This window comes from Plecotus auritus, assembly GCF_963455305.1.
Source record: "Plecotus auritus genome assembly, chromosome: 5".
Taxonomy (NCBI): Eukaryota; Metazoa; Chordata; class Mammalia; order Chiroptera; family Vespertilionidae; genus Plecotus; species Plecotus auritus.
In genome coordinates, this window is record NC_137776.1 from 35,051,392 (window position 1) to 35,067,713 (window position 16,322).

The following is a 16,322-nucleotide window of genomic DNA, read 5'->3' on the forward strand; positions in this document are numbered from 1 at the left end:
TTTGTTTGCTTCTATCCAAGAATCCTGATTGATGTAGTTTAAAAGCACCAGAAATGTGTCACTCAGCCACACATGTCATAAATTCTCTCTCAGTTTCAGCTTCTCATCACCATAGCAACCACATCCTGTGATATGTAGCAGGAGACATAGAGGCATGTTGTTAACTGCAGTTAAGTAAGGAGAGCATTTCAAGAAGGAGGAGGTAATGATTTGTTATAACAGCCCCAGGAAATTCACACAGAATCAGAGCAGGTTCGATGCAGGTGGGCTGGTAGACTAGTAATGAGAAGATGAGGTTGCTTTCTTGTGATGAAGTAAGATCAAACCTCTGTACCTCCTCTATGTCAGCTAGGAGAAAGGCAAAGGTGAAATAGCCTAGGACAGAGAAAAGAGATTATCGCCCTGTTCAACTGATAAAGGAAGACAGGATGATAAGAGTGCCTCCTGTGGGCAAAATGGAAAGTTATAGGCAAACCAGGTTTAGCCAGCGCCCTCCTTCCTCCCCAGGTGAATGAGCAGCCCAGAAAACGGCCCGTTATGAATGCCACAATCACCCTCAATACTGACCACTTGCTCCCTTGTGAGATCCCCACCCCTCCTTGAGTCCTTAAAGCCTGCCTCTTCTTGTTCTCTTCTCCCTTCTGACCATTTGGTCTTTGACACTGTCCCCCAACAGCATTGCCCCTAAACTCTGACTTTGGCCCTTGTACTCACTGCTTATCAATGATGGGAGGGAATCTCAGAGTCCCCTGCCTCTAGTTCTCTCCCAGGGAGAGGGTGAATAATTAAAACAGCACTTATTTGCATTGGTCAGTCTCAAGAACACTAATGGCCCAACAGAGTGAAGTTTTCCAAGGCAGTCCAAGTTGGAAGCACAAGGGTGTGTCTCTCCTTTCTTCCCCCAAAGGGCTTAAGGGGAGCAGGGAAGCCAGTACAGCCTCTGGCACCCCCACGCCCCACCTGTCTCTGCTTCCATAAGGCTTGGCCAGGTAAGACTCAGAGCATGTCTTCCCAGGCACCTTTTTTGAGTAAATTTCTTGAGCATGTTCTACGTCAAAACAAGTGAGAAACCTGGGAAAATAAGACAGGTTTTACCCCCACGGTGCAGTAAAAGAAAGGCCAAGGTCACAAAGAAAGAGAAAGAGGTGCCGCTTGGGCAGCTTGGAGCGGAGCTGAAGGGCTTCCAGGAGCCAGGGCTGGAGCAGGGCTGTCTTTATGGAGCCCACGCAGCTCCTGGAGCAGCCCACACACGGTCCCATTCACACGCTGCCAACGGCTCTTCCACCCACTTTTGCACCCGCTTCTGCAGGTGCACCACATTGCAATAATTTTTTAAATTTAAAACAATTTTGAATTACATAGATTTGAACACGATTGGCTTTGACCTAGAAATTTGGGTTTTTGGTTCCTCTTGAAATATTGAAATATCTGGCAAAATGGGGCCACAATCCCACATGGCAAAGATGGGCAGGCGCTCAGTAGCCACACTGCTCCTGAGCCAGGACGTGGCCCTGTCTGCCCTCCACGCACGGCCCATCCGCACAGTCCTCCTGAGGCTGCCCTTTGTCCTCACACTCACATGCTGGTTTTCTTAGATGCCCCGACTTCTCTGCAGGCATCTGAGTTTGCAATCCCATTAAAGCCTCACCCAGTGATTTCTGACCATTGGACCAGCCCTGGGACATGGCCAGCATCAGGGAGAAAGTTCCCTGAACCTATGCACTGCTCACAGCTGACCCCCAGGACCAGTTTGTCTTTGTTCAAGACTGACACAACCCCTCCTCCCCTGCCCTTGTCCCCATGCCTCCTGTCCTGCGCCATCTCCTGTGGAGGCTCTTACTCATCCCTGGCCCCCTTTGGTACCACAGCAGGGCCTGACCAGCTCCCCCTGCAGGGTGCGGTCACACTGAGATCACAAGTGCCCCAGCCACTCTGTGCTCTGCATGCTGGACCCTTCCGCTGGGCAGTCTGTGCCCAGGCCCCAGGACCAGGCTGAGGCAGCGGTCAGTCCACTCGGCACTTCTGTGGCAGGACTGACCCACCTCCACTATTACTTCTCAGGCCCGCATCTTCCAGGTGTTGTACAGCCTTGTAACACGTGTCCTGCTCCCAAGGGGGCCTACCTCCCAAGCCACAGCTTTGAAGTAAATCTGATCCAAACTGTCAGCCCTGTCACATGCTCTCCCACTCACGGGCATTTTTGTCTAATCTAATTATTTCATTATGTCACTTGCTATGGGCAAGCCAGCTTTCCAATGAATGCTATTGCTTATAAAGCACCTCATTATCTACCACGCAACTCAGCTGCCTGGTTCCCACGGGCCATCTGTGTGTGTGTGTGTGTGTGTGTGTGTGAGAGAGAGAGAGAGAGAGAGAGACAGAGAGAGACAGAGAGAGACAGAGACGTGTAGCCCTGCCCTACTTCCCCCTTGGTGCCCAGGGAGGCAATGCTTTGTGCCCGTTTTTCACAGCCTCCAACCCACGGTCATTGCTCCCGAGAACCCTGGCAGGGATCTGTTTGGCGGAGGCTCTGGAGGAAACACTCTAAATGCAGAGGTGCACAGAGAGTAGGATCCAGAGGATCTCAGGACTCACCCCTCAGTGTGCCTTCGGGTCCCACACCCACCGCGTGGGTTCCCTTGGCCAGTCTGGGGCTGGGTTTCAATTAGCCCACTGTAACGCTTCATATTACATTCTGCCCCAGCCTTCCTGTGACTGAGAATAAGCCTGCTGAGGTGTGAAGAAGATTAAATTAAGAAACAGGACATAAAGTTGGGATCTAATAAGAAGGAAGGACCCACCAGAGACTTCAAAGGTTAATGACAGGTGCATGTGACCTGCAGGAGGCGGGGCCAGAGCGCTGTTTCCTGTGAAGATCCTCTCTCCCAACCCTTCTGTTTATTCACATGATATCTGGATACAAACCATGAATGCAGGGTACAAACCATGAAAACAACACCCTGGGCTGCCTTTGAAATGAGATTTAAAAAGGAGAAAATTTCCTTCTGCTCCCACCCTCAGCAGTCTCTTTCCTGCCAGGAGCACAGAACATCCAGTTGTCCACACACCTGAATGCCAAGGCCTCATCAGGCAGGCAGCAGAAATCCAATCACACCAACATCAAAAGGCTGAAGGCAAGCCCTGCTTCTCCTCCCAGCCTCTGACCCAGGACACAAGGCCTTCCAAACTCCTCCACTTGCTTCTGGGAGCCCCCAGGAATCCCTCGTATGTCCAGGAGGCTATTCCCCATTCCAGGGGTCCTCCTGCCAGCATCTGGGTACAGGACTGGTGCCTTGTGTGAGAAATGGCCATTTCCACCAATGTGAGCCTCCCCTAGTGTGCCAATGGGCTGGCAGGGACTCGGTGAGATCTGCATCGTTTGTGGTCTGTGAGGTCCCCCTACCTCTGACTTTTCGTGGTTGTTACTCCCCAATGAAGCTTCTGTGCTTCGCACTCCATCTCAGACCCTACAGATGGTACCCGACCCCAGACAGTCTGACTGCCCTGACGTGTTATCTGCTGGTAAAGATAAGACAACAAGATGAAAATGGAGTATTTTATGCTAAGCCTCACTTCACCAAATTGAGACCTAATTTAATTTTCCTTTCGACTCTTCCAGAAATGGACTCTTAAACTAGTCAGGAATCGCCCGATCAGCCCTAGTGAGGTCATCTGTCGGAGGGACCCCTGCCATCCCCTGACGGAACGTGACCTGTGACCTTGCAATAGCCAGCTTGCTTCTTTGCCCGCATAACTTCCTTGTCCCCACTCCCCTCTGCTCTAAACGTCTTTCATTTCATACAGCTTCTGGGAGCTCCTTTCTGCCTGCTACGTGGGATGCTGCCCGCTTCGAATTGATTTTTGCTCAAGTAACCTCAAACTTTTTATATACCTTAGGTCACCTTTTGCACTGCAAATAGGCAAGCAGGTGGCAGGAAGAGTCACTATCCACAAGCACTTCCTCTGTTGCTCAGTTATCAGAGTTCTGGGCTGTTGCCCAGAGTCAGGGGTGTGAGGCATGTGCAGTGTATCATAAGCCCTTTAAAAAATAGTTATAATTGATGAAAATTGATATCCTTATTTTGGGGATATACATAGAGTTTTTCTGGAGTGATGGATTACAAAGTGGTCACAATGGTTGTGGCAGGAGAATCGGGTGCGGAGGGCGGGTGGGGGGCTTCTGTCATCAGCGCTGGATTCAGGATGAGCGTCCATCTGGGGGCCCCTCACAGCACAGCCTTTTCCAGGCCCTGAGTGGGGGGACGGGGGCCCAAACAATGTGCTCATGCAAACATATTGCTTTTGTAAGATTTGCCCAAGTAGGACATTCATTGTTCTTTTTCTTCAAGAGGGGCCCTCCAATTGCATCAACTTGTGGCCCCATGAAACTTAGATCTGCCCTTACTTTTCACTAATAGCCTTTTATACATTTAAAATTTGACCTCATACACATATTACAGTGTTATTTTGCTTCATTGCCTGTTATAACCCAGTGTGAACAGGAAAAGACAAAGGAAGGTAAGAAAAATAACATGTGCTAGAAAAAGATCATAATGGAGAAATAAGGGGAAGTACTGGCAATAGAAAAGGGAAGTCTTTACAAATTAAAAAAAACTAAATGGTCCATCGAAATAGTGGTGTCTGCTATAGGGAGAAACAGGGGTTGCTTTTCTAGGGGCCATCACATAAGATTACCCAGAATGCAGCAGTGAAGCCTGCAGTCATGGGCACCTCCCCCACCTCATTCAGTGCCCATTTCACATCTCGAGGGGACTTTGGCCCACAGATATGGAGGGACAGGACCTGAAACGCTGGACAGCAGAGCTGCCCGAGATGCCAGGCTGAGCTCGGGTCTGGAAAAGAGACCCTCCTCCTGCTGAGCGCTACCCACAGACACTGCCGTGCACTCCTCTGGGGTCCCAGGCAACCCCCGAGTCCAGCAGATGTCTGGGGCGATTGACAGGAACATAATTATCCCATCAATTTCTCTTTACCAAGCCCTTCTAAAGTGGTTTTGCAAAAACAAAAACAAAAAACATTAGAGCTTTTCAATAAAAATGCTGTCTTGTGATTCTCATGCAAGTCAGGGTGGGGAGGCAGAACCCTCAGGAAGTCCCGTTTTCTCCAGCGGTGCAAACAACATCAGAGGGTGTTCTGGTCCCAGCTGCACCCCAACCAAGCCCTGGGCTCCTCACATGAGTCCTCCTGGTCTCGGCTTCCCATCCTTGAAGAGGAACAGTAACATTCTTGACCAGAGCAAATGAAGTACTACTGCCTGGAGAGCTGGCAAGCCATACAGCACCGAGCAAGCATGGAGTTGTTGCCATTAACGCCTTTGTGTTTGATGTGCGAATGGTGGCTGTCCCTTAACCCAGAATTACGCTGGACAGCGACACTGTCCAGATAAATCCTTTCTGGGAAGACGGTCATTCTTTTCATCACGTCAGTGGCTTGTCGGCTAAGACCCAGTTTCTGTGCACGCAGCCATTCATCTTTCTCATCTCTCAAACCTCTGATTTGATCAGGTGGCACCTCACCTGCCCATATTTCACATCTTCATCTTTCTTCATCATTCAGTCTTGCTTGCTAGGTTCATTGCTCCATACAATACATTGCCCAGGCCCTCTGACAGGCCCCTTGCTAGACCTGAGCCTCTCGGGGACATCATCTGGCAGATGTGGGTGGTGACGTGGGAGTTGGGACCGGGAAGAAGGGCATGACAGGTGAGTACAACCTGGTCCCATTAGTATCTTCTCATCTGTCTTTTCCAAATGCTTTGAGGTGACCACACTTTGGTGAGTTTGTTGAAAATGAATTGGGAAACAGAAACATCATTCAAAATAAATAGATCACTTACAAGGAAAAAGTTATTCCAGGACTAATCTAATCGTTGCCAATTTAAATAACTGATCCAAAGGCATGTGAACTATTCTAGAGTCACAAGGGATAGAAAATGCATGGCTCAAAGTGAAAGCTGAAGCAGATATGACAATAAAATGGACTTGAAAAGATGGCTGGCAAATGGTGATCTTTTAACCATTTGAGACCAAGTCCTTCTTTAGGATCAATGCACTGACAGTTTCGTTTTGTAGGATTAGCAGAGACTTATAAGTCAGTTGCATGTTAGAGCACTTAGAACACATTTTAAAAGTCAGGCATTGTGTTTGCTGTGGCAGTGTTTTACTAAGAAGGCATCTTACAGAACAACAGGTTCTTATCAGGCTGAAACAATAGCCCCGGTCATCACTGCCGACTTTGCTGTTGACATTTTTGGAAGTGTTGAACTCTAGGAGCACAGTCCCCCGCTACTATGGAAGATCAAATAAGGTGCCACCCTTTCTGCAGCACAAGAAAATCCCAACCAGAAAAGACTCGCTGAGGCTCAAATCTGGAAGAGCATTGCCTCTCTGGTCCGCCCACTCTGGGAATTTGAATCCCAAATTAAGTAAGTGTTAGCTCTTGCTGGTTAGGACCCCTCACCCATATCCAAGACCTGGGTTCAAGTTCCAGCTCTGCTACTCCCCAGCCCCGAGGGTTAATTATTTAACTGGTGATTTTTTTCTCTAAGCTTTCATTTTCTCAGCTAAACAGGAAAGAGTGGATCCTGGCTTCAGTGTTGTCCTAGATCCATTGTGATATCCTGTGCTTAGCCCAGTGGCCTCAGTAAGGGCTCAATAAAAACAAATATTTTATACAAGATGGATATTAGTATTAATCTATACTGTCCAAAGTTCTCCTGGCACGGAATGCTGTCCAGATAGCAGAAAGCACTGGTATGACATGCAGGATACACATTAAGCATCTAAGTATGACCATGTCCACGACAAAGGACCAACTCTTAGCAGAAGGAATGCCCTGCTCCATTCCCTTGGACAAATTCTCTCCCTAGCTTCTCCCTTCACCTCTACTGAGGACATGAGATCCTTCTGGACTCCAGCTCTGTGTACTTTTGCACCAAAAATTCAGTATAAACTGCAGTCCCTTGCAAGTCTTCTCTCTCTCTCTCTCTCTCTCTCTCTCTCTCTCTCTCTCTCTCTTTCTCTCTCTCTCTTTCTGTCTCAGCTGTTTGCAGTGCAGTCTCTCTGTCTTCATCACAAATATTTCCATAGCTTTGGAATGTGTGGGTTGAAGCACAGACCTGTCTCATTTGGGGATTAGATCCGATGCCTCCTGAAACTCTGGGGTGGAAGAGAGGTCGTTCGACAGACGGTTCCCTGAGGGTTTGTGTCTTTGTGAGCTTGTATGCTTTTTGCTTTAATGGGAAGAGGGTTTCCAGATTAGATGTGGCGTTCCTTACCTGCACCGAGGTCCCTTCCTGCGTGTCTCTTCATCCCATACCCACCACGCTTCCTCTTGGCAACAGCAGCCTGAGGGCTTGCTTTAAAGAGTTAATACTTATTTAAAACATGTTGTGCTGATGACTGGACAAAGATCACACACACACACACACACACACACACACACACACACACACGGCCAAGTATTAAGGGGAGTTTGGGATTATCTTAGGTCTGTGTGATTGGCTGTTTACCGTTTATGCGTTGGCTTACTATATTTGCACAGTTCTGTGCTGTGTGCATTTCTAAGGCATGGAATTCTGTTCCCTCCCATGCTTTCCAAAGCACTCTTAAAAAAAACAAAAACATGGAATTGAGACTTGGAAACAGTCACTATTTGGGAACATTACCTATCCCTGCAGAGACAGATTTATTTTTCTATTATTGAAATTAATGTTAATATCTCCAGCACAAGCTCAGGTCTTGATATTCTCTCTCAGGCAAAACAGAGGCAAAGAGCCAAGGCATAAAAGCATAAGCAGGGCAAAAAGCTCGCGTCTGCAACAAGCAGCGTTAGTAATGGTTCAGCTCCGATGGGAGAGACCCAGCTCATTAGCTCTCCAAGCAGAAGCCGGACGAGGTCTTGGTTTGCCTCCATAACCAGGATGCTCCCTGCTCCGGGGCTCCAGGGACACTTGACAGAGAAGCCCCAGTGCTAATTGTCGCTCCCCCCACCCCCAGTTTTGCATATGAGCATCAGACTGCAAGGTGAGCCTGGACAGCGGGGATCATCCTCCCTACTAACAGCCCGGCTGTCATTTACTGGTGTTTTGTACGCCGCTATTGTCAGCGCTGCTATACATTCTGCCGAGAATCTCAGGCTCAGAGGAGTCTCTCTGCTTCTTGCCACCGCTGCACCAATGTCTGTGGAGCCTACTTTCAATACACAAAGAGTGACAGCCAGGGGGCCAGGGAGGGAAGACGGCGCACAGTGTGAAAATGATCTCTTGTAGCTCTTTCTTCTCTACCTGAATGCTCTTCCTATTTCTACTACATGATCAGATTTTTAAATTTTTCTCTGGGTCCTTGAGGATAATTTAAATAAATTTATTCCTACACAAATATGAGACACAATGTGGTAATCTGCCCAGGGGTACATGAATTTTTACTGGAGTTTAGGGGTAAATTGGAAGTCGTGGTTTTAACATGTATTGGTTTGAGAGTGTGTGTGTGTGTGTGTGTGTGTGTGTGTGTGTGTGTTAGTTCTATGAAATCAGGCTCAGAGTATTCCAAACCCCATTTCCAAAGCTCCATCACCAGACAGCCAGTTCGGAGACTGTTCTGACATTTGTAAATAGCAGAGGTTCCCATACAGCAGACTCCAGCTGACGTTCCCAACCATTTCATGGTTGATTACTAAAATTCCGTCTTACTGAACATTGCTTAAATAAGATACATTTATAAACTATTTTGGTATACAAAGATTTTCAATTTAATTAAACTGCAATGGATTTTTTAAAGACTCCTTAAAACACTTAATGATTCTCTCCACTGCCCATTGAGAAAATTCATTCATTTTATTCAAAACAAAACAAGACCTGCCTATTCTGAACACTTGCTCCATGTCACAAACTGGCCAGTTTATGCAAATGTGGCCCCCGTGTCCATGTCCTTTGCTCTGTGCTTATGTGACTTGGCAGATCCTCCCTCCAAGGGGGGATCTATCCTGCCTCCAAACCTGAGCTGGCCTTCCGACCCGCTTTGGTCAACAGAATGTGTCAGAGGGGCCACCGTGCCAGTCCCCGGGGCTTGTGGGAACCCCTCTCTCCTAAGACCCCACCAACATGACGGAGGAGAGCGACCACCCTCACTGTTCAGGAGCAGCCACAGCAACAGCGTCAGCCCAGCTCCAGTCCCGGGTAGCCATCGGGTTTTGATGAACATGGTGTGTCTGAGAAGGACCGTCATTTGCCGGTATCCCAAGCAAGACCTCACCGATTAGCACAGCCTGGCGGGAGTCAAATCTCATCATCAGGACTCATGTTCAGGGGAAAATATCTATCTCATGGTACGATGTTTTTGCTTTTCTCCCCAGCTCTTGTGACTTCTGAGAAATGGGACAGTTTCGTGATCTGGGGCAGCTGTGAAGCCACCTTCTCCACTCAGGAATGATGAATAGGAGGTCCACAGAGAAGCTGGTGTTTATTTGACTAAAGGCTCCACGTTCCTAAGCAACCAGGAGAACAGGCTGATAAAATACTCCTCTCTCGGCCGAGGCAACACCTTGAGCTGAAAGGTGGCCTCACTGTCCATATCAACACAGTGCACAGAAATTGGCCTAGCATGATACTCACAGACAAGCTCCACTTGAAGCTACAAAGCCAATTAGGCATGTTTCCAACATGTCATTGAATTAAAAGGGAAACTCAAACATATTATATGTTTGCAAAACTTGTGCTAAACAGGAACAGCATTGAAGGTCTTAAAACTTGAATTCATAGCAGATCATCTTGGATGTAGGATGCATGGCGACACATGTCAACAACAGAAAGCGTGTGGGACTTAGGAAGCAATGAGAGTTTCCTTCTTGCTGAAGGTTTGCTACCCCACGTGGGAAACCCCCCTGTACCTGGCTTTGGCCTTTTCTTCTCCTTTCACAGTAACTGTGGGCAATGGAGGATGAAATTAGAAAACTGCTTTGGTGTCGATTTTGACTTGCACTGCACCCTCTGAAAGCCTGGAGCCCGTCAGAGTCCGCCGCCGCCAGCTCAGTCCTTCACAAATGTCACAGGCAGGGAAACATGCCACTTATACAAATGTCAGGATTGATGGAGGTCTCAGATCCCCAGCCCTCACTGCTTGAGAAAGATCTGACTAACCTAACAAGAGGATTCTGGCCAGCTTATCACTTCTGGAGCCAAAATGGGATGGCAGGTTGGGACTCTGGATAAAACACAGTTCTGTCCCAGAACTTCCCAAGCTCTGGACGTGCACACAGTAAGCTTGCTGTTTGGCTATAACAAGTCGAGCATTTATGTCTGTGGACGTCAGAGGTGTGTTCTAGTCTCAACCTAGATTGACTGTGTTCATTTTTTTTTTTTTTTTGGCTTCCATACAAACCACCCCAAACTCAGTGGCTGAGACAGCACGAGTGTGTTTGTTATCTTCCAGTGTGTAGGTTAGAAGCCCCGCACTGGTCCCCCAAAGCTGCCTGCCTTTCTGGGGCCTCTCAGGAGAATATGTTCCTCCCCTTTTCCAGCCTCTAGACTAGCGGCTGCCTGTGCTCCTCGGCTCCCAGCCCCTTGGGCCTTGAGAGTCAGCCAACAGCACATCGCGCTGGCCTACTGCTACGTCACATCCTCCCTGACTCGGACGCCTCGCCGGCCTCCCTCTCCCACTGTTAAGGATCCTTGTGATTTCATTGGGATCCATCGGGATAATTCACAAAAACTTCCCTATTTTAAGGTTGGCTGATTAGCAACTTAAGTTCCATGTTTGCCATGTCATGTAACAGGTCATCTTTGGGGGTCATTACTTTCCTACTGCATTAGCCAAATTAACCACAAAGGTACCCCACACCAAGAAGATTTTTACACATGTACACACCCTGCATGTGTGTGCACACACACACACAAGATTTCAGGCCTAGACCCCAGGACGAGGTGGTAACCAGCGCTGGCCCAGCACAGGCTCACTGTCTTGCTGTGCCTCAGCCACTGTTCAGCCTCCTTGCATACCTGTACCTTAATCATAGCAAATGATCTAGTCTTCTTTGATATCTCAACCTTTGAAATGTCAAGAGAACAAGGCTTAAAAATATCAGGAATAGTCACACTTCTTATATTTGTGCAGCGGTCCCATTTTATTCAGGGAGCGCTCTGCAGGCTTTTGAGAGCCCCGGGGAGGGACATATTCCCAACCAGGAAGGAGACAAGCACCCTATGACCCCTTTGTCTTTGGATTTGACTCAAGCCTCACATGCAGGTCTGGTCAATGAGATGGAGGAGGAATCTACCACGGGCTTCAGGAAAGATCTTCCTTACTCTTCAAAACCGACAACCATAATACCGAAAGCAATCTATATATTCAACACAATTCCTATTAAAATACCAATGGCATATTTCACCAATCTAAGACAAATATTCCAAAAATTTATAAGGAACCAAAAAAGACCCCGAATAGCCTCAGCAATCCTGAGGAAAAAAAAAAAAAAAACAAAGTTGGAGGCATCACAATGCCTGATATCAAACTATACTACAAGGCCATAGTAATTAAAACAGCCTAGTACTGGCATAACAACAGGCGTATAGATCAATAGAATAGAACAGAGAGCCCAGAAATCAACCATGCCTATATGGTTAACTAATATTTAATAAAGGAGGCAAGAGCATATAATAAAGTCAAGATAGTCTCTTCAATAAATGGTGTTGGGAAAATTAGACAGGTACGTGCAAAAAAATGAAATTAGACCACCAACTTACACCACAGACAAGAATAAACTCAAAATGGATAAAATCCTTAAATGTAAGTCACAAAACCATAAAAACCCTAGAAGAAAACATAGGTAGTAAAATCTCAGCCACTTCTCATAGCAATATTTTTGCTGATGTGTCTCCTAGGGCAAGGGAAAGAAAAAGTAAACAAATGGAAATACATCAAAATTAAAAGCTTCTGCCCAGTAAAAAGAAATGACCAACAAAATGAAAAGGGAACCTACTGTATGGGAGAACATATTTGCCAATGATGTATCTGATAAGGGGTTAATCTCCAAAATATATAAAGAATTTATACAACTCAACAAGAGGAAGATAAACAATCCAACTAAAAAATGGGCAAAGGACCTGACTAGACACTTCTCCAAAGGGACATATAGATGGCCAAGAGACATATGAAAAAATGCTCAATGCCACTAGCCATCAAAGAGATGCAAATTAAAACCACAATGAGATATCACCTCACACCTGGCAGAATGGTTACTGTCAAGAAATCAACAAACAACAAGCACTGGTGAGGATGTGGAGAAAAGGAAGCCTCAGTGCACTGTTGGTGGGATTGCAGACTGGTGCAGCCACTGTAGAAAACAGTATGGTGTTTCCTCAAAAAATTAAAAATGGAATTGCCTTTGACCTAGCTATCCCACTTCTGGGAATATATCCTAAGAATCCTGAAACAACCATTTGAAAGAATATATGCACACCTATGTTCATAGCAATATTATTTACAATAGCCAAGACCTGGAAATAGCCCAAATGCCCATTGATAGAGGAGTGGATAAAAAAAATTGTGCATTCACGCAATGGAATACTAGGAGGCCATAAAAAAGAAGGAAATCTCACCTTTGGCAACAGCATGGATGGATCTGGCAATTATTATGCTAAGTGAAATATGCCAGTCAGAGAGACAAACATGATATGATTTTACTTATGTGTGGAATCTAATGAACCAAATAAACTGATGAACTAAATAGAAACAGAGCCATAGATACATGGAGCAGATTGACAGATCTCAGAGGGGAAGGGGGGGAACTAGATGAAAGAAGGTGAAGGGATTAGCCAAATAACATAGTATATGCATAACCCATAGATACAGACAACAGTGTGGGCCAGCGGGAAGGGGGGTGAGGGCTGAGTGGAGGTGGACAAAGGGGGTTGGAAATGGGGACATTTGTAATAATGTCAACAATAAAAATAAAGAAAAAAGACAACTAGGAGAAAGAGATGTCTATCCATACAGTGAACTATTATTTGGCCATAAGAAGGAATGATGCATGCTATAACATGGATGACCTTGAAAACATCACACTAAGTAAAAGAAGCCAGACACAAAAGCTCACCTACTGCTTAATTCCATTTCTATGAAACATTCTGAAAAAGCATATCCATAGAGACAGAGCAGATTAGGGGTTGCCAGGCCTGGAGACGAGGGGGAATGAAGGGACTGAGTAATGAAAAGGTTCTAGAGCTAGATAGAGGTGATGATCGCACAACATAGTGTATGTTCTACATGCTACTGACTGTGCACTTCACAATGGTTATATGATGAATTTTAGTGTTATGTGTTATATATATATATATATATATGTATATATATATATATATATATATATATATATATATATATATATATATATAAAATAGCAGCCCAGTACACGAATTCGTGCATGGGTGGGATGGGTGGGGTCAGGCCAGCCCAGCCCCATGCGGGGGTGGATAGGGGCCAGGCCTGTTGGGAAGAGGAGATGGTGGGAGGTTGGTCGGCAGGCCCACCCCTATCAGGCTGATCAGGGCCAAGCCAGCTGGGGAGAGGGGCTTTGGGCGATTGGCCAGCAGGCCCCACCCCCGATTAGGGTGGAGGGGGCCAATTGGGGGCAGAGCTGGCTGGGAGGAGGGGCCACAGGCCAATGGGGTGGTGGGGGCTGATTGGGGGTGGGGACAGCCATGGGGAGGGGCTGTGGGGAGTAGGCCAGCCAGCCCCGCCCACAAATTGGGTTGGGGGGCTGATCGGGGGCCAGTGGTCTGGAGGAGGGCCCAGGGTGGTTGGCCAGCCTGCCCTGCCCCTGATTGGAGTAGGGGGTCAATCAGGGACAAAGCTGGCTGGGGGAGGGGCTGTGGGCTGATAGGGGTGGTGGGGGCCCATTGGGGGCAGGGCCATCCAGGGTGAGGGGCTGCAGGAGGTTGGCCAGCCGGCCCACCCCCCATCCAGCCTGTTCACTGGCTGCAGCAACTGGTCATTCTGGTACAGCATTACAGTCGCTGGTTATCCTATCTAATCAAGAGGGAATATGCTAATTGACCATCACTCCATCACAAAGATGGCTGCACCCACAGCTGAGGCCAAGTTCCCATAAGGAGCCTTAACGAGCAATCAGCAGGGACCTGAGGCTACACCCTCCCCCACCCCTGTGGGGCTTGACAGGGGATCTCAGGCCATGCCCCACACCCAGCAGAGCTTGACGGGGGACCTCAGGCCACACCCCTTGCCCCAGCACTGGGCCAGAGGACCTGAGGCTGCACCCCCTGCCTGTCTGGGCTTGACAGGGGACCTCAGGCCGTGCCTCCCACCCAACGGGGATGGACAGGGGACCTGAGGCTGTGCCCCCCACCCAGTGGGGCTTGACAGGGGACCTCAGGCCGTGCCCCCCACCCAATGGGGCTTGACATGGGACCTCAAGGTGCACCCCCAGTGCTGGGTCGGGGGAACTCAGGCTGCGGCCCCTGCCCAGTGGGGCTTGACGGGGGGCCTGAGGCTGTGCCCCCCTCCTGGTGCTGGGCCAGGGAACCTGAGGCTGCGCGCCCCCCACCCCCCCGCCTGGCAGGGCTTGACGGGGGACCTCAAGGCATGCCCCCCACCCTGGTTTGGGCTGGGGGACCTCAGGCCACGCCCCCCATCCTGGTGCCAGGCCAGGGGACCTGGGCTACACCCCCTTCCTGGCAGGGCTTGACAAGGGTGGGAGTGGCCAGGTCTGGATCTAGCCCAAAGGCGGGGGGGTGCAGCTGGGTCTGGGTCTCATGTGATTTTGAGGTGCATGTGCGTGGGTGGGGACTTGACTCTGGGTCCCATGGTGCACCCCGGACTCTGACAGGAGGAAGGTTTTCATATACATTTTACTAATTTTCTTTCATTTCTGACACTTCTATTATAGAGAAAGGGCAAATAGGAATATTTAATTATTTCCTCTAATTAATCCCCTTTTAATGTGCACAAATTTCGTGCACTGGGGCCACTAGTGTGTGTGTGTGTGTGTGTGTGTGTGTGTGTACAGAGAGAGAGAGAGAGAGAGAGAGAGAACCAAGAAGTAGCAGAACCAAGTTGTTTGTGACACCACCAGGCGGCAAAGGGCAGCTATGCCGGAGCTGCTCCTGCTGCTGTCCTGTGACCCTGGGGACAGGCTGGGCTCCCACTCAGTGGCCCAGGATGGCGGAGCACAGAGGAGTGCTCAAAAAAGCATTCCCTTGAATTCCCAAAGGGCAAGAGACTCTTTCCTGTCCCCTTGAGAGAGTTTCCACCCATGCAGAACTACAAACCAAATCTGGTTTCAGCTCCTTTCCAGATATGATCAAACTCATTCTGTTGGCGGGAGGGAGGGGGCAGGAACACAGGAGCAGAACTGCCATTGGCTGGTTTGGTTTGTTTGTTGTTTATTTCCTGTGGCCTCTGGACTTTTTGAGGAGCAGGTTATGAACACATCCTGCAGGAATCACAGAGTAAATGGCATGCATCCTTTTAGCCCCAAAAGTGTTCCTCGTGGCAGGTTTGACCCCCAATAGAGGCATAAGGCCAGAGAAGACTCCCTCTCATCACTGCCCGAGGCTGCTGCTGAGGTCCCATTCTATCTGCCTGCATCTTACACCCATCTGTCCTCAACCCTCCCTCTAGTCACCACAATCAGTTTTATGACATTTAAATTGAGAAATCAAAATTAAGTGTGTGACTTAGGGAGAGAAACCTCTTAGGTCCCAAGGGAATTCACAGGAAATGGTTGTGGGGGAAGGGGTGGGGACGGTGGTCTGGATGACCAGCAGGAGAAGGAAAGAAAAGGGGCAGATCTGGGGTGTGGGGGGGGTGTGTGATAAGAGCCTGTGGGATGTTGCTCTGGCTGATAAGTCTGCACACAGTGGACTCGGAGGAGGTCCCGGAAAGGCCTAGAAACCAGCCGCTCAGGGAAACACATTTTCCAGGGTGCTGAGATTTCTGGTGATTCTTTTTTCCTCTTTACAGTTTACTCTGATCTGCTGTTATGTCCCTCAACATGGGATTATTTTCAAAATTTTAAAAAATCTTACTTTTTAACATACTTTTAATTCACACAAGGCAATGCAAAAATAAGTTTGGAAGGGGATTTATAAGTAGGGCAATTTTTTTCATATCTTCGAGCATTTTTTAAGCCTTTTTAGCACGTGTTAAGTCCTTCTGTCAACTGTGGGCTTGCTTTTCTGGCCATGTGCAAGGTTCTGACGTTGTTCCCTTGTCATCCTCTTCTTGGGGACCGGGATGGGTTTGCCCAGGGAGCTGTGTCCTCGGCTCGCTGCCGAAAGCTTTCCTGAA